This window comes from Schistocerca serialis, chromosome 1 (genome assembly GCF_023864345.2).
Source record: "Schistocerca serialis cubense isolate TAMUIC-IGC-003099 chromosome 1, iqSchSeri2.2, whole genome shotgun sequence".
Taxonomy (NCBI): Eukaryota; Metazoa; Arthropoda; class Insecta; order Orthoptera; family Acrididae; genus Schistocerca; species Schistocerca serialis.
In genome coordinates this window covers 141363580-141381532 of record NC_064638.1, presented here as the reverse complement: position 1 = coordinate 141381532, position 17953 = coordinate 141363580, and positions in this window count along the sequence as shown.

Genomic DNA, 17953 nt, shown 5'->3' with positions numbered 1-17953 from the left:
ACTAGGTATCTAGGTTGAACATTCATGTTGCGAACAGCCCGATGGAAGTAGTTCCACACATTCTCCGTGGGCTTTAATTCTGGCGTGTTTGGTGGCGAGGGGAGTGCGTTGAAGTCATCTTGGTATTCTCTGAACCACGCACACACACTGCTAGCTGTGTGACACGTTGCATTTTCTTGCTGGTAGATGCCATCACACTAAGGAAAAGACAAACTGCAAATAGGGTTCGCCGTCCCCCTTCCGGCGACTGTTCGTGTGTTTGCTGACAGACGTCCCACGCTGCAGGCCTACAAGCAAACGGCCACCTGTCCGATGGAGCATGGAACGTAATTCATATTATGACAGGGCCAACTGCCCGCACTCGGTGGACGTCCAGTTGCATTGGCCGTGCAAATTCCAACCCTCACTGCCGATGAACGGCAGTCAGCATGGGTGCATGAACCACGCACCTGTTGCGGAGGTCCGTACGCAGCAACTTTCGCTGAACAATCGTGGACGAGACGCTGTTGATAGTTCTTTGGTTCATCTGGGACGTCGGGTACCAAACAACTGCACGTCTATTCGCCCGTACACAGCTCTAAAGAAGTTGTTCACCCCTGTCATCTATGCCCCGAGGTGCACCACAGTTGCCTTGGCGCCGGATTTGGATAGAGCCATTTTTCCACGAACAGCGTACTTCAATCAAGGCAACATAGGAACACTTTACATAGGATACGTGATTCCTTAGTCGTACCACACTTGCACAGCATGTCTTAAATACCATAAAAGAGGAAGCGGGGTGGTATCATGGTTGGTAGTCACACTTTATAATTAAGAAACTTTATTGGCATTACGCCTTTAAAACAATAATTTGAGAATTATAAATTGTGGACGAGCCGCTAGATAAAACTTTGCAAATACAATTAGAAGCCCAACGTACTCAGTACTCTAACAAACAATTCCAAATTAAGAAAAGGGGACAACTGTAAAACTTGGGAACTTCAAACTCCCATATAGGACTTCCCTCAAAATAGATATAATGAAACAGTTACAGGTACAGCGTGACTTAATAACACTGAGCACTAGTGCCAAACTAAGATGCCATTACATAACATGATAGAATCACTTAAGTAAAAAAACTACAGAGGCACTGATCTTCAAAAAATAAATGTTTACGTACTCAGATATGTTAATAAAAATTACTAGAAAAAGCTGCACAAAGAACTCAGCGGATGCTATGCAGTTTAAGGTTTAGTTTATACAAAGAGGTTATATATATATATATATATACCAGCTTAACCCGCCCTGAAGGAAGGAATATAACTAGAACTTTGGAAGGGGATATGTCACCAACTCCCGGTAGTGGCCAGGTTCTTAAACACTGCCAGGCCTAGACTTCTGATGACATTTCACTCCCCGCCAAGGCGATCGCACAGTTAAAAGTTTCCGCCCGAATCAGAAAGACATTCCAATTTCTGAGTGCGTAGGTGAACAAACAATCACGACGACTTACTCCATATCAGGTACACAATACGAGGGAGCGGATTCCACAGCTTCACCGCTTCCCTTTAAGTTCTGTTCCCAGCGAAGTCACAGAACTTTTATCTCCAAGCTGCCCATGTCGTCACAACTCTCAACCAATTTCACACCACAACGTGTAACGGTCATCACACTCGTTCGGCAGCCGTTGACACTCGTCTCCCCCGCGAATGACACCAGATCTCGAGGGTTCCCGTCGAAGGCTAGCAACCAACTCGATTCGCCTGCGAAGGCGCAGGATAAGACACGCGAAAAGCAAAGATAGCTTACCTCAACCACAATCGATCTCAACGATACATGAACATAATAAGACTGGCACCAGCTCACGATGGCTCAACATACTTAGTCGTTTTGGAAATACTTCCACGCTTGGACGGAAAACCAATGACCACGCCCTTTCGGACGTCATATAAATCGCACCGTTTAAGTAATACCACGACTGCACTGTTTTCCGTGTCCCCCCCCCCCCCAAACGTTCTATATATCCTTCATTGCTAGTGCTGTCACCTACCGTCTATGGGTGGTTATGGCACATAGACGTCGAACATAGGCCATGGTCACATTAATGTGACGGGACTGTAAGTCGAGGTGAAATGCCACGCTGCATAGCAACATTAGCAACAGCAGTGGATGCAGTAACCGTAGTCTTTGAAACATCCCCTTAGAAAAAAAATTATGAATGACAGAGCTGGAAAACCTCTACGTTATTTGATTTTCAAACAGCTGAGCAAAACTGAACGTACTGAGACATTTCTCTCTGTACTTATTCTGATCATCTGTAAACTGACACACATTATTTTTAGTGCAACGAAATTTGACTTTCAATAATCCCTACAAAAGAATGGCCCTGACTAACAATAACCTATATCTTTCATGAATCACTCACCTCACAAAAATCTTCGTTACTCGAACTACTGCAATACAGCGAGCGCCAATACTGCCAGCTAAATAAAAGAATATATATACATCAGTTCATGACATCCAGTCTTAACAAATTTCCTTTTTCTGACGAACACACATCCAGACGTCCAGATCGTCCGCTCTCAAAACTCTGCCATCTCTCTCCCCACATCCACCACTGTTGGCGGCTCACCTCCAACTGCACAACGCTACGCGCTGTTCACACCCAGCTCCCAACTGCCCAACACTACAGTAGCAAGTATTCCAACAATGCAAACCAGCCACAGACTGCACACAGCACAGTCAGTGATTTTCATACAGAGCGCTACGTGGCGTTACCAACATAAAAACCTAAACCGTCTACTTACATCTTGCTCGCAAATATATGGGAAGTATTCGATCGTCATGTGGACGTTTCTCGTGTGTCCGGTGGAAGGCACTCTGAACTTCTGTGAAAGGTAAATGAAACCTTGATCCTAAGCGTTATTGTAAAAAGAACCATGGCGCATAAAATAGCTCAGCATTGGTTTACACGTTCTTAGGATGTTGAGGCAACTGTTGATGACGCACAGCGTTCGAACCAAGCGAAACATCGTGCATGAGACATTCTTCTTCTTTTTCTTCCTCTTCTTCTTTCTCCTCCTACAGGTTGTCCATGAGAAGAAGGATTCAGTTATGATGAGATCCGCTACTGCATGATCGGCAAGATGTTTATTTCAACAGTTTGAGAGCCACAGTGACTAGCCAGCCTACGGAAGGGAAGTTGTGTTTGTAAGTCGTGTAAACTCCGTTCTCTTTGTTATCGTATTTTAACTGTTTGAGCATAATTTGCATTTGCCTAAAGAAGAGCTCGAAACAGCGTATAAAGCACACTTGGGAGTGGCTGGCGAACCAGATCAGTGGTTTTTAATCTGACACCAGGCTCTAGATTCACTTCCTAAAATATCATATTATGCGTCGAGATATATAAGCAGGTCTGAAGAAGTGCAATACTTGCATAAAATCAGCGATCTTAGTGAGATTGGTATTGGAACAATTGGGGATTTTCAAGAAGACAGTTAACGCCATATTCACAAATACTGCCCACGTGGAAGATCCCTTACGTGTTTGTTCACGAGCAGAAGGCAACAAACACTGAAACTGCAGAACTCATTGATGTGGTAGAGATCCGTGTTTTCTGGAAAATAACACCACCGTTGTCAGACCTGATGCTACACGTCAGATCCGGTCTAGAGTGAGCAATTATCAAGGCCATAGTACATGGGTGGCTATATCACATGTCAGCGGACGTTTAAAGTCTTATATCAAAGCATCCTTCAAATACAAGAGAAATCGGGTCAGCGTCCTACTAAGCGTCCTAAGCGTATTTCAGCCAATGAGGCTTACACTGAAGGAAAAAATCATCCTCTGTATCTTTTATTTTTCAGATACCAATAAAGCACATAGCAACAATTTCCGTGGCGCACCGGCAAAGCGCTTAATGGTTGAGATTATGAAATACGATAACTGCCAGGAAAAACTCGAAATCTACAACTACATACATACTCCGTAAGCCACTCCTTTCCTGTTCCGTTCGCAGCTACAGCGATGGAGAAACGACTGTCTATAAGCCTGCCATGAATTCCTTTCCTGTGCCAACCTCTTCATCTCAGAGTAGCACTTACAACATACGTCTTCAACTATTTGCTGAATTTATTCAAATCTTTGTCTTCCTCTACGGTGGGATTTTCCTACTGCCGGCCGCAGTGGCCGAGCGGCTCCAGGCGCTTCAGTCTGGAACCGCACGACCGTAACGGTCGCAAGTTCGAATCCTGCCTCGGGCGTGGATGTGGGTGACGTCCTTAGGTTAGTTAGGTTTAAGTAGTTCTAAGTTCTAGGGGACTGATGACCTCAGACGTTAAGTCTCTTATACCTTTCTTTTATTTCCGTCACTGCTTTTTCGATGTACAGATTGAAAAGCAGGGTTGAAAGGCTACATTCCTCTCTTACACCTTTTTTAATCCGTGTACTTCGTTCGTCTTAGACTCTTACTGTCCATCTTGGTTCTCGTACATATCGCATATTACCTGTCTTTCCCTATAGCTTATCCCTATCTTAGTTAGAATTTTGAACATCTTGCACCATTTTCCACAGTCAAACTCTTTTTTCCAGGTCAACAAATCCTAAGAACGTGTCTCGATTTTTCTTTAGTCTTGCTTTGATTACCTCCTGCAACATCAGAAGTGCCTCTCTTGTGTCTTCTGTTTACCAGCTAAAGCATGGACACTACTAGTGTCAAACACGAGCTCTGACTATGGAAATCAGGGATCTATCAATGTGACAAGACCTGCATAAATCAGACGGTGCATACTGTCGAAGATCGTTGTCGAGAATACCAACGGCACACCAGATTGCAGCACCCTAACATGTTGGCAGTCCCAGAACTTTGCCTATCGGATCTACAGGAAATGGATTACGACTGTACTAAGGTTCAGACGTAGACGTGTAACTGCTGGGACTGTTTCATTAAAGAATCTATAGATATCAGAGTAAGAGCACAGAAGATCAACCATGATAGTCGCTACGGCCTTCGTAAGTCCTGAGAACCCGCAGTTAGTCTGATTAAGAAGAGGAAAGAGATATCCCACAACGAGTTGTCTTCGGGGGCTGGCTGACGATCAGCAGTGAAGCCGCCACGGTGTGTAAGTGGGCGCGAACCTAGGACGGAGCAATGCGTCAGCGGGAGGAGTGGTGGAGACTATGCTGAGTGCGAATGGAGGGTAGAACGGCAAAGGGAAGGATGGGGGAAGAGGGAAAAGCGCCCAAGTAGCCAGTTCATCAAGCACACCCGGCGATGGCAACGTGGCCGCTTGCCGAAATAATGTGACCATCTGGCTATTCACCCATGAACTTTCTCGTTGTGAAGTACGCCGAGAGAAGGTGAAGAATCACATAAACTTTTCTGCTAAGTACGTCCATATTAGCAATTTATACAAGCCGTATCTAAGTGTGCTAGCTCACCAACATGCACCAAAGTGCTGCTGTAGTGGGTTGTGTTTTACTGACTGTGGTGAGTACAGCGACCTTAGCTCCCTTTGGAGATGGTTGCCTGTCCCCCACCGTCAATGAACGTGAACAGGTAGTTGCTTTCATCGTCACGGCTAGAACCCGACAACAGGACACAAACTTGATAACTGTTAATGGTGTTGGCAACTGGTAATTGCGCCCATCACTTATCTACAGGCACAAAATTTTGTTGTTGTTGCAGAAAAGACCATGGTTAGGAGATAAGTTAAGCAGAGTGGGAGCACAAGGATAGAGGGTTCAACAAACTTGCATAGTAAGTGGCCAGACATATGAAAAAAATCACTGCTTTCTTTTTCAATAAAGCATGGTATTGAACCAGTGAGGAAGACACCATCAGCTTCGCTGTTACAAAACAGGTACTGCGTACAATTGAAGGATAGGAACCGGCCGTGGTGGCCGGGCGGTTCTACGTGCTACAGTCTGGAACCGCGCGACCGCTACGGTCGCAGGTTCGAATCCTGCCTCGGGCATGTGTGTGTGTGATGTCCTTAGGTTAGTTATGTTTAAGTAGTTCTAAGTTCTAGGGGACTGATGACCTTAGAAGTTAAGTCCCATAGTGCTCAGAGCCATTTGAACCATTTTTGGAGGATAGGTTCTGCCCCTATTGCAAACAAGTTCGTTAGCCCAACAGTCACCGTTTATGATCATAGCCTTCAACACATTGAAAGTCTAATACACGAAGACAGAAGCTCTTATAAGCCGATGAAAAAAGTACTGGTAGATGTACAGACGATGAGAATTCGCATCAAGAACGAAACTCTCGACAAAGATACTTTACCTATCTTGACCACAAAGTCTGGTGTGTAGATTGTAGCATCTCACGTTGTGGCAGCAACCACTAATCAGTAATGATGTCACTAATAAACACTAACAAAATCACAGATATAACCGGTGAATCACTAATATTATGGAGAAGTGGACGTTAAAATTAATAGACCGAAAATTATGGTATACTGTGCAGAAGGTTGCCTGAATTCCTCTGCTAGTCGACACTTGCTAAATATGCGCATCTCTCGGTATCAGACAATAGACTAAGTTGAACATCCTAGACTAGCGGCTATTCTTCTCACAACCCATAAAGGAGGATATGTCTACACCAACGCACAGACGCAAACAGAAAACGAGATGAGGTGCGTTCGCAATTTTAGTAGCTCTAGTAGTATATCTGTAACAACTTTGGTGCGTAAATAAAGTACCTGTCACTAATCAGCAGATCTGTCGCGGGAAATTCAAACATCCAGGGTGGCAGATGGCCGGTAAATTCGGAATCCAAGATAGCGGACGGAGGAAAATTTAAAAATGGTGGATGACACTGGTGGGAAATCCACAAATGCGAGGTAGCCCGAAGATCAGTAAAAAAAAAAAAAAAAAAAAAAAAAATCCAATATAGCGGAACTCGACAAGTTATGGTTTGTAACCCTCCTTCCCCTGACTCCCTAACCACTCCTCAGCCCTATGCTCGAGTCACATCCCAATATTTTACAATCGATTAAAGTGAAACAGGCAGTCACAATGCAGCCCCAGAACAATCATCCTGGCTATGCACAAAAATATCTAAATTATCTGAATTTTTTTGCACTATGCCCAAACGTATTTAACCAAAACATACTTAATGGATGTAACTTGCCCTATTTCCACATCTAACATGTGTTCACACACACACACACACACACACACACACACACACACACAGACACACACACACACACATACACATATCCATCAAATTAGATCCTAAAACATGACTTCGAACTCTAAAGAAAGTGCCGCAATGCTCTTTTCATGCCTAAATAGTAATGAAACACATGTTAGGGATGTTTGTACAGTTGACTGCTCAAGTTTCGCTAAATCAGGTGTAGAACAACTAACGTCATCGAGCCAGTAACTGCAGAAACTACAAATTGGATGAAAAACTATGCGCCGGCCGCGGTGGTCTAGCGCTTCTGGCGCTTCAGTCCGGAACCGCGGGACTGCTACGGTCGCAGGTTCGAATCCTGCCTCGGGCATGGGTGTGTGTGATGTCCTTAGGTTAGTTAGGTTTAAGTAGTTCTACGTTCTAGGGGACTTATGACCTAAGATGTTGAGTCCCATAGTCTCAGAGCCATTTGAACCATTTTTTTGAAAAACTATGCTAAACAGGCAAGCACACAAAGAAATATGCAGTCTACGTTACAGCCAGCTAATGGAACAATGTAATTAATACCACATTTCAGGCCTGCATTTGGTGTCAGACACAATGAACCTTCAAAATATTACATTATTTCCACATCAAGACTGCTCATGATGCTGGTCAAGTGTTACAGTGGTACCTCCACATCTAAAACACGCAAAAGATATTAAAATTTCAATTGATGCTGTGTTACTGATGGTTCATAGAATCAGTATCATCATCTGACGTTTTATAAGTTTTTTAGTAACGTTTCATCTCAGCAAGCAACACTTTATGGGGTAAGAAGATAATGTATCATTTGCTTCACTAAAAATATAATCTGAGGTGCTGTTCTGAAATTATTGCTTTTTATTACAAAACATTGGGCCTACGCAGGGTTATGTACAATAATTTCGATGAAGGCGGCAACATTTATCAATCGAAACAATGGCGCCAAGTCTCTCAAAACCTGTGTTTTCCATAATCAACAACTAACTACCACCAACGTCGAATAAAAATACACGATGCAAAACCACCGCACTGTGGTGTATTCATGTACACAGGAATCTAGAAACAGCCAGAAGATAGTTGCATATATGCATCGGCTCATAGCTTTACTGTGACATATGTTATCTGCATCAGTCAACCGGCAGCTCAAGTCGTGAGTCGTCTTACAAACCACGAAATGTTACGTAAATTATAATTATTTACATTTGACCTTTGCCTTGCACCAGAGAGGGCAGAACTATGCACAACAGCTTATTAAGTCAGTAACCAAAAATGGTATTGTGTCTGTGTACTTTTAGAGATCTACAAAATCAAACAAATCACTGAGTTGAGAACGTCCATAAATCAGTAACGTCCTGGTAAGTTCTTAAGTAATAGCTAAAAATCACTGAGGAAGTTTAATGAAATAGCTAGCTAGCTTTTCAGAAAATTTTCATTTTTGCTGACGTTACGTTCTACGTAACATAATGTCAATTCTATTAGTTTTCTTACTAGAGTGAAAGAAGGAATAAGTGTAGTATTTATGTGACTTGTATATATTTGCAATTGGAAGTAACTGAGAGTATGAAAGCGTGGGAATATACATCCGGATCGTGTGAATGCATTACCTACATCGGGGAAATTTATGATTTGTAAGACGCCAGTTTACGGTATTTGGAAAAGTAGAAACGTATTTCAATAATTTAATCATTTAAAGAGGGGATTAACTTGAGTTTATTTCGTTTTCCAAAACACATTATTTAATGGAATTGGTCTACTCTGCTTTGATAAAGTGACTGGTTCACAACGGAAAACGCAGGATGTTACATATCGAAGTCGAAAGATGACTGGCTGCATTCGGATACACCGTATCAGAAGATAGCAATTTCGCGCGTTTTTGTACGGCTAGCGCGAGTGCGACTGGCAGTCGAGAGGACTTTGTGCTCAAATACCGTGACGAGCAGTCACATTTGCACCGAGCACTGTATAAATGCTTTACAGTTGAGCAACCGTGAGAGTTAAAGATTGCAGATTTTCTGAAGGTGTTACATAAAGAACGTAGTCTGTGGTGAATGTGTGGGTGTTATTCTGTCATTCTGCGCAACGGATTAATCTGAGATGTACGCTTTACGCTGTGGCTCCTGCAAGATGCAATTTCCACCCCCACACTACTACAGAAGTCAGACAGACGCTCCTAACGTTCTAAAGAGAATTGCCTGAAAAACTTTCAGCAATAAATATCTTCTGGAGTCGTTCGCTGTAAGGAAATGACACAAGAATTCACAAAATTTCTTACGCAACTAGTGGGATACTTGGGTACTGGAGTAGTGCTAGTTAGTGTAAGAAAAACATGAAACTAACGAAAATTATTATTTATTTTGCAAAAATTCTGAGAAATCACAATGGTACTTTTAGTTATGAACTGAACAAGTTATTTCCAGGTTCTTTTCGGAATGTGAAGTTATCTCTTAAGGATAGGATTCGTTAATGAAACTTCTATACAAAGTTTAAGATTGTTATTGACTTGGCAGAATGGCTGAGAGCCGCGCCTACTCAACATGAATAGTTATCCTTTAGAATGTTGCTAGGTATGGTCGAGGCTGTCGCATGTGAAATGCAGTGAAGTGTACTGTTGTGGAGGAAATATGAGGGTCCCAAGAACTGTAGCGCACAATAATGTAAGCTGCGATGACTGCTGTCTGCGCCACTCACTGCTGACAAATAAGGTAACTCTCGTTCTATCTGGATTGACCTTCGCCAATCAAATTCTCCCTACGCCTTGATGAAGTCAAGGACTCCTATTTGCCCCTAGTCTAACTATTGGCGTGGTATACCGGTCAGATAACCAGTCCACTGCGTTGCCACTCAAAAATTCGCTCGCAGGCGTGTAACTATAACTCTGTCCGTTCACACTGCACAATAAGTGTGGCGGCCACCACAGTGAATAATGCTTAATCGCAAGGACCCAATATAGAGTCGCACTGAGATTCGCTCTCGACAGAGGTGCTCTCCCAGTGAAGTACTGAGGAGAGACTTGTTCCTCGCTCTTTGAGTACACGTACGAGCGCACACGCTCTCATTACTACGTGTTCTCGCTCCAAGAGCGACAGCGGAACGGCCCCTCTCCACACCAGACGTGAAGGGGTATATCTTTCGGTCTCTTCCATTACTCCTTCAGCTCAAGGCGTCAGGAATATCGTCTGCGAATCAGCATTGCTCTTCTAAAATGGGAGAATGATGTTTCGTTTAAGGCGACGAATCCGGAAATCTGTAGCATCGGCGTTTGGCGTTTGCTGTCTCCCTGTGGAAATCTCTGAAACTGCGTGCTATGTTTGTAAAGAATGCGTAGGCTGGGCGCTCCCACACAATGTAGCGGAATTTGCTTTTAAGCTGAACACGGGGTCATTCTCCCTTTCACTCGGGCAAATGCTGTCTGCTCTACGGGCGGTCGCCGGCCGACGTAGATAGGTTGACTCGTTCTCTGAAGGGATCGGCCTCCTGGCGTGCGGTTTGCTGAACTAAAAGCTTTTGTGACCGTCGTGTCTTGAACGTGTGTGTGTATGCCAGCCTCGAATATCTCAACCTCGGTACTCACTTACGATTTACTTGTTATTTGCATATCGTTTACATGAATTCATACAACATTGACTTTATCTTATCGAGTTTGGGTTCGAATGAAGCGTTTTGATGTGCGGAATATGATTGAGGGCGGAATATGTAAGCAATGAAGGTCAGGAGACCACGACGTCTTACAGTAGTGGAAATTCCTGCTTTTTGTGTGTCCTGTGTCTTTATTTCCAGTAACCTAAAATTCCGCATGGCGTACTGCACAGTCGTAACCAAGGACTGACAGTTGAAAGTGAACATTCGTAAGGTACTGAGCGAGCATTCAATAAACAGACACTTCGAGTGTCCTTTCGGTAACAGGTCGAGTGGATGCCTTATATTGGCACAAAGGGTGACTGCGCTGTATGTGTGAAAGACACATTTCAAACTGTACTTAGCGCGGACGCGTCAGAGAAAATTTATTATTAAAATTGACGATATACCAGAATTTTCATTTTAATACTTTCTCTCATTTCGTACTTAGCCAGATCTGGAAATTGAAGACAATTCATGCACCTTGTTAACACGTTTACTGCATCTGTTCTCCCATACAGCTTTTGTGGTCGAATAACTATTCATAGATTGAAGATAGGTGTGTCCTGCAGAATAAATCACCAGAAAATGTTTGGGATTTTTTTTCAGGCAGCACACTGTGATACTGCGACAGTCATACAAAACATGGCTAAAAACTACACCAACTGCCAAATACGATTTTAGGGAGGAACGAAGCAGATGACTTGGCTTCAAGGATGGAATTCTTCAAGGATGGAATCGACCGGCTGGTTTCGCAATGGGATAAATGTGCCAACTGTTTTGGCGACTATTTTTGTGTATGTATACTACGTATAACTCCATTTTTGAGTTAATAAAATCGTTACCGTTACTTTACACTTTGAATGCCTCTTATATTTTCGAATTACTAAGTATTCATTCTTGTATTGTTGCATCATCGTTTGTTTCATTTTCCTCTTGTCCCAGCACTTTATCATGTTATGTATAAACACGGCTGAAGTTATTGTTGTGTATTATGAAAATATACAGTTTAAGTGCTACACTGAAACTAAATAAAATCCCATCAAAACATTTTTTTTCTTTCCTTCTTAAAATCGTGCTTCACCAGCTTGTTTGTCGTTTGCATATCTTGTGTCTGACTGTAGTTTTTTTTATATTGCGTATTTTTTTAGTAGTTGATGTTATATAGTAGTTTTTTATGGGTGCTACGGTTTTAGAGAGCAGGTACTATAGCTCAAGTTGGTAAATACACAGCATTAATCAAAAGTTGTTATTGCACTTAACACTGACCAAATCCAATCATTTGTAATAAAATGAAATAAACGCAAATCAGTGTCATCAATTATATTTTTGTAGTGTATAACGAACTATATCTTGTTCTACCTGAAAATTGGGCTTGCTATGGTGAAACCTTACCGAAAGTCTTAAAAAGTGATAGGGGTGTCCGCACATTCTGTGAACCACCAATTGCACAGGGTCAATTTGAAATGTCAACACTCTTCACATGTTTTGAGCGTAGAGATATTACTGAAACACTTTACAAGCATCATAGGACGATTGAGGCGTGGACATATTTAATTTTAGGGTGTATTGTGTCTTACACCAAGAGAAGGCCTAAATAATGAAATTAACTACATTCTTCCACTAGGTAGCAGTAAATTCAGACTACCTACATGTCTGTATGCTTCCTGGCTTAGTGCAGAATTTTAGTCAACATGTATTTACTGCAGTTACAAGCTCGGTCAGGTTAGTTTTGCATGATTTAGGCCGAACTTTAAATGTTAACTTGGTGTTTCACTTGTTATTTGTAACTATTTAAGCATAGAAATAGCAATGAGGCACTTGTGCAAGAGTTAATAATCATGTTTTAAACATCACTTTGAGGGAAATGTGTGTGTGTGTGTTGAAAATAGTATTGTGACGCTTGATGTTAACATTGCATTTTTTAGTTGCTAATGTATTTTTGTTGACTTTTAAACACTGAATTAATGTTGTGACACTTTCGCAAGCATCACAGAGCAACATAGATGTGGATGTTATGCCTTGTGCCATCTATGATTTACTGGTAGAACTTTGAACATTCACTAGTGCAACATTCTCAGCCCTTGTGAAGCAACCTGAGGAGCTACTTGATTGACAAGCAGCTGCTCCGGTCTCGTAAACTGACATACCGTCGGGAGAGCGGTGTGCTGACCACATGCTCTTCCACATCCGCATCCAGTGACGCCTGTGGACTGAGGATGACACGGCAACCGGTCAGTACCGTTGGGCTTTCATGGCCTGTTCGGACGGGGATTTCACTAGTGCAATATTATGTGTAGATGCATGTGTGTGTGTGTGTGTGTGTGTGTGTGTGTGTGTGTGTGAGAGAGAGAGAGAGAGAGACATAACAATTAAGTGGTTTTGTATTTTTGGCCTATTTTTTCAGGTGTTTTAGATTTGGAAAGAACATTGTTTGTTGTATTTTTTTATTTTGAAGTTTTGCAGCTACATATTTCTTAATAACATTGCGTAAGGGAATTTTGGTTTTTCTCTGTTTGTGGAGAGAATGTTTCATACTTGTTCATATATTGCACAGTTTCTAATAAAATGTACAGTTGAGAGACCAAATTTACTGATAAAACAGTACAGAATATAACATAAACAATGTTTTGAAGTGAAGAATAAAAATAGGGTTCGCAATTTTTAAAAAATATGTAAGGAGTACAAAATTTGATGTATGAAATACAGAGGTGTATGTGCGTGTGTGTGTGTGTGTGTGTGTGTGTGTGTGTGTGTGTGTCTGATCTTCAAAAAGGATGCCATTTTATGTAGGTGTCCTTGAACATGAGGCCAATTCAAAGGAAGCTTCTATAACGTATTTCGAAGTTGGCGCCATTTTTAAGAAATTCAAGTAATTAACTCTTTCATATGAATACTGTGCCGAGATCGACTGGGAGAAGGGAAAGCGAGGGCATGGCTTGTCACATGATAGATAAGGAGTATATAGTTGATGTGGTGGAAGAGACCAAACAGCGAGGTCATCGGTCTCATCGGACTAGGGAAGGAAGTCGACTGTGCCCTTTTAAGGGAACCATCCAGGCATTTGCCTGAACCGATTTAGGGAAATCACGGAAAACCTAAATGAGGATGGCCGGACGCGGATTTGAACCGTCGTCCTCCCGAATGCGAGTCCAGTGTGCTAACCACTGCGCCACCTCGTTCAATAGGAGGATATGGCTCATTACATTATAGTAAAGGGGGAGAGCGCATCTTGTAACATTATAGATACGGGGATGCGAGGCTGCCACCATCTTGGATATTTTAATTTCTCGTCACCGACCACGATGCCGCAAACAAAAGCACCGATTAATGGTGGAAACTTGAACTATGCACCTGACTCACTATAGATGTACCACTAGCCCTGTTTGCAAAAGCAGAAGACTGAGCAAGGCTGCATACTACCAAGCTGCTAGCGCTGATCGTGCTAGTGTCTCCAGTCACCCATCAGACCAGGGAGCGACTGTTGCAGCTGCATTTCGTTGGCACCTACTATGCACGTGGAACGAAAGCCTCAAGGAATTAGCCAACTGGAAAATGAAAATAACAGCTTCTCCTTAGGTGCTATATTGCGGATTCTACTTAATGAATTGTGCCATAGGTTGGTGGGACTGGGCGGTTTTTTTAGATTAGAGGGTCTTGGGAAACACAAAAAGGGCGTCAGTCTCAAAAGGTGCGGTCGAACGCAGGAAGAACGTAGATGCAGGAACCATCAGTATAACAGGTGTACATTACAGTAGCTGTGTTGGGAAAGTATCAGAACTCGAAGCGCCAATACAAACCACTGATGCTCAAATCGTCATAGGTGCTAGACGCTGGCTATAAATACAGTTGGCAGTGGCGTGTTAGTTGCTGTTATAAGTAGTTTAACTTGAAGCGAAATTGAAGTACATAGTTCCTATGAGTTAGTATGGGTAGAGGTCATTCTTGGCAACTGGAAAAAAATAATAATTGGATCCTTTTGCCGACCTTACAACTCAGATCATACAATTGCTCAAAGGTTCAAAGAAAACTTGAGCCTAATTTTAAAAAAGTAGCTGATCCATACAATTATAATTGGTGGTGAATTAAATTTACCGTCGATATGTTGGCGAAAATACATGTTAAAATCCGGAGGTACACATAAAACATCATCTGAAATTGTGCTAAACGGAGTCCCTGAAAACTATTTCGGGCAGTTAGTTCGTGAGGCCACTCCAATAGTAAACGGTTGTGAAAACGCACTTGACTTCTTAGCAACAAATAATACTGAGCTAATAACGAGCATAAAAACTTATGCAGGAATTAGTGAACACAGGGTTATCGTAGTGAGACTGAATACCGTAACTCCCAAATCCACCAAAGATAAACGCAAAACACATCTATTCAAAAAACAGATAAACATTCGCTTGTCCTCTTCCTGAGAGACAATCTCCTCTTCTTCCAGATTAACAATGTAAGTGTAGAATATATGTGGCTGTAACTCAAAGAAATAGTATTGACAGCAACTGAGAGATATATACCAGAGAAATGAACTAATCACGGAGGTGATCACACGTAGTACGCAAAACACGTTAGAACACTGTTGTAGAAACATTTTAAAAACATAGCAAATTTAAATGAATACAAAATGCCCAAGTTGTTTCTATAGTCGTCACCAGATCACGAAAACAGAGATAATAAATACGTTCCAGAGAAGGACACACTATGTTTAGTGAACGTCGAAGATACTTGCAATTAATTAGGCTGTATCATATAGTGTTCTCTAAATCTCAGTCTACGATTGCAGGAATGAAACATGCAGACTTAATAAGTGCTCAGAGGAAGCTGCGTAGAATTGTGGGTGAAGGGAATGGGGTGGGGTGCGACTACCGAAATAAGGAGCGTTAGATCCGACTGGAGAGAGGGGTGGAGGCGGGGCATCGTGAGATACGAAACACCAGTTAGAGGTAGTATTTTTTTTTCCTAGCAGTTAGTCCATGAGCCCACTCGAATAGTAAACAGTTATGAAAACACACTTGATCTCTTAGCAATAAATAATACTGAGCAAATAACGAGCATGAAAACGGATGCAGCGATTAGTGAATACGGAATCATTGTAGTGAGACTGAGTACCGTAACTCCCAAATCCACCAAAAATAAAAGAAAAATATGTCTATTCAAAGAAGCAGATAAAAAATTGCTTGAAGCCTTCCTGAGAGCAATGCAAATAATACCGATGACAGTGCTGCCAAAGCATTGTTACTAAACATAGCCTTCCGACATTCCCTCATCAAAGAATACAAAGCAAATATTACAGAATTCGATTCGAGAACAGCTGCCTACATGAATAACTTAGAAGTAGATATCCTCGTCGTAGTGAAGCAATTTACAACACACAATCAAAGCAAGTCTTCCAGAATTCGATTCAAAAACAGTTGCCAACATAAGTTAGAAGTAGATATCCTCGGAATAGTGGAGCAACTTAAATCACACAACAACAGAAGCAAGTCTTCCGCTTAAGACTGCGTACCAGTTACATTCCTTTCACAGTATGCTGATGGATTAGCTCCATACTTAAAACTCATGTACCACCGTACCCAAAGACTGGAAAGACAAGAAAGGTAGTAGGAGTAATTCACGGAATTACAGGCCCGTATTATTAATGTCGATATATAGAAGGATTTTCTAACATCTATTGTGTTCGAACATTATGAATTACCTCGAAGAGAACAGTCTATTGACACATAGTCAACACGGATTTAGAAAACATCGTTCTTGTGGAACACAACTAGCTCTTTAATCACACGAATGTTTGAGTGATATAGACAAAGGATTTTCAAGTTGGTTCCGCATTTCTAGATTTCGAGAAGGCTTTTGACAGTGTTTCTCACAAGTCGCTTATCATCAAATTCTGAGCTTGTGAAATATCGTCTCAGTTATGCAGCTGGATTCGTGATTTCCTGTCAGAGTAGTCACACTCCATAGAAATTAACGGAAAGTCATAGAGTAAAACAGAAGTGATCTCTGGCGTTCCCAAGGGTAGTGTTATAGGCCCTCTACTGTTCCTTATCTATATAAATGATTTAGGAGGCAATCTGACCAGCTGTCTAGGGTTGTTTCGACATGACACTGTCATTTACCGCCTAGTAAAGTCAACACAAGATCAAAACAAATTGCAGAACGGTTTAGAAAGGATATCTGTATGGCACGAAAATTGGCAGTTGACCCTCATTAGTGCAACGTGTGAGGTCATCCACATGAGTGAATCACTTAAACTTGGGATGCAGGCCTTAAATTCAACTAAATTGCTAGGAATTACAGTTACAAACAACTTAAATTGGAAAGAACACATAGAAAACGTTTTGCGGAAGGAGAAGCAAAGACTGAGTTTTACTGACAGAACATTTAGAAGATCTACCAGATCTACGAAAGAGACTGCCTTACACTGCGCTTGTCCGACCTCTTTTGAAGTACTACTGCGCGATATTGGATCCTTACCAGATTGGATTAACGGAGTACATTGACAAAGTTCAAAGAATGGCACCACGTTTTGTATTATCGAGAAACAGGGGAGAAGGTGTCACGGACATGATGCAGGATTTGGGATGGAAATCAGTAAGACAAAGGCGTTTTTGGTCTCGGTCGGATCTTGTCGCGAAATTTCATTCGCCATCTTTCTCCTCCGAATGCGAAAATCTTCTGTTGACGCTCACCTACATAGGGAGCACGATCATCATGACAAAAAAAATTAATCACAACTCGCACGGAAATATATTGAGTTTCTTTTTTCCTGCACATTGTTTAACAGTGGAATAACAGAGAATTAGTGTAAAAGTGGTTGGATATACCATCCAGGCACTTAAGTACGATTTGTAGAGTACCAATGTTAATGTTGGTGTGTATATGTAAAAGTACTGATTAATGTTATGGAACCGAAATGTTTGGTAGAGTTACACCTATATATGAAGGAGTTACAAATAGTACTACTTGCTTAGTCCTATAAAATTAATGACGTAAAATTCTACCTTAAAGTGTCATTGAATCTAAACTAATTAAACTCTCAAAGTTTAAATTATACTTTCCTTTTATTTTTACTAACGAAATTACAGAAGTATTTTTAAAAAAGGTTCCAGTATTTAAGGTGCTGCACTGTTATGTACTACGACAGAAACAGAATAGGCATATTTGTGTGTGTGTGTGTGTGTGTGTGTGTGT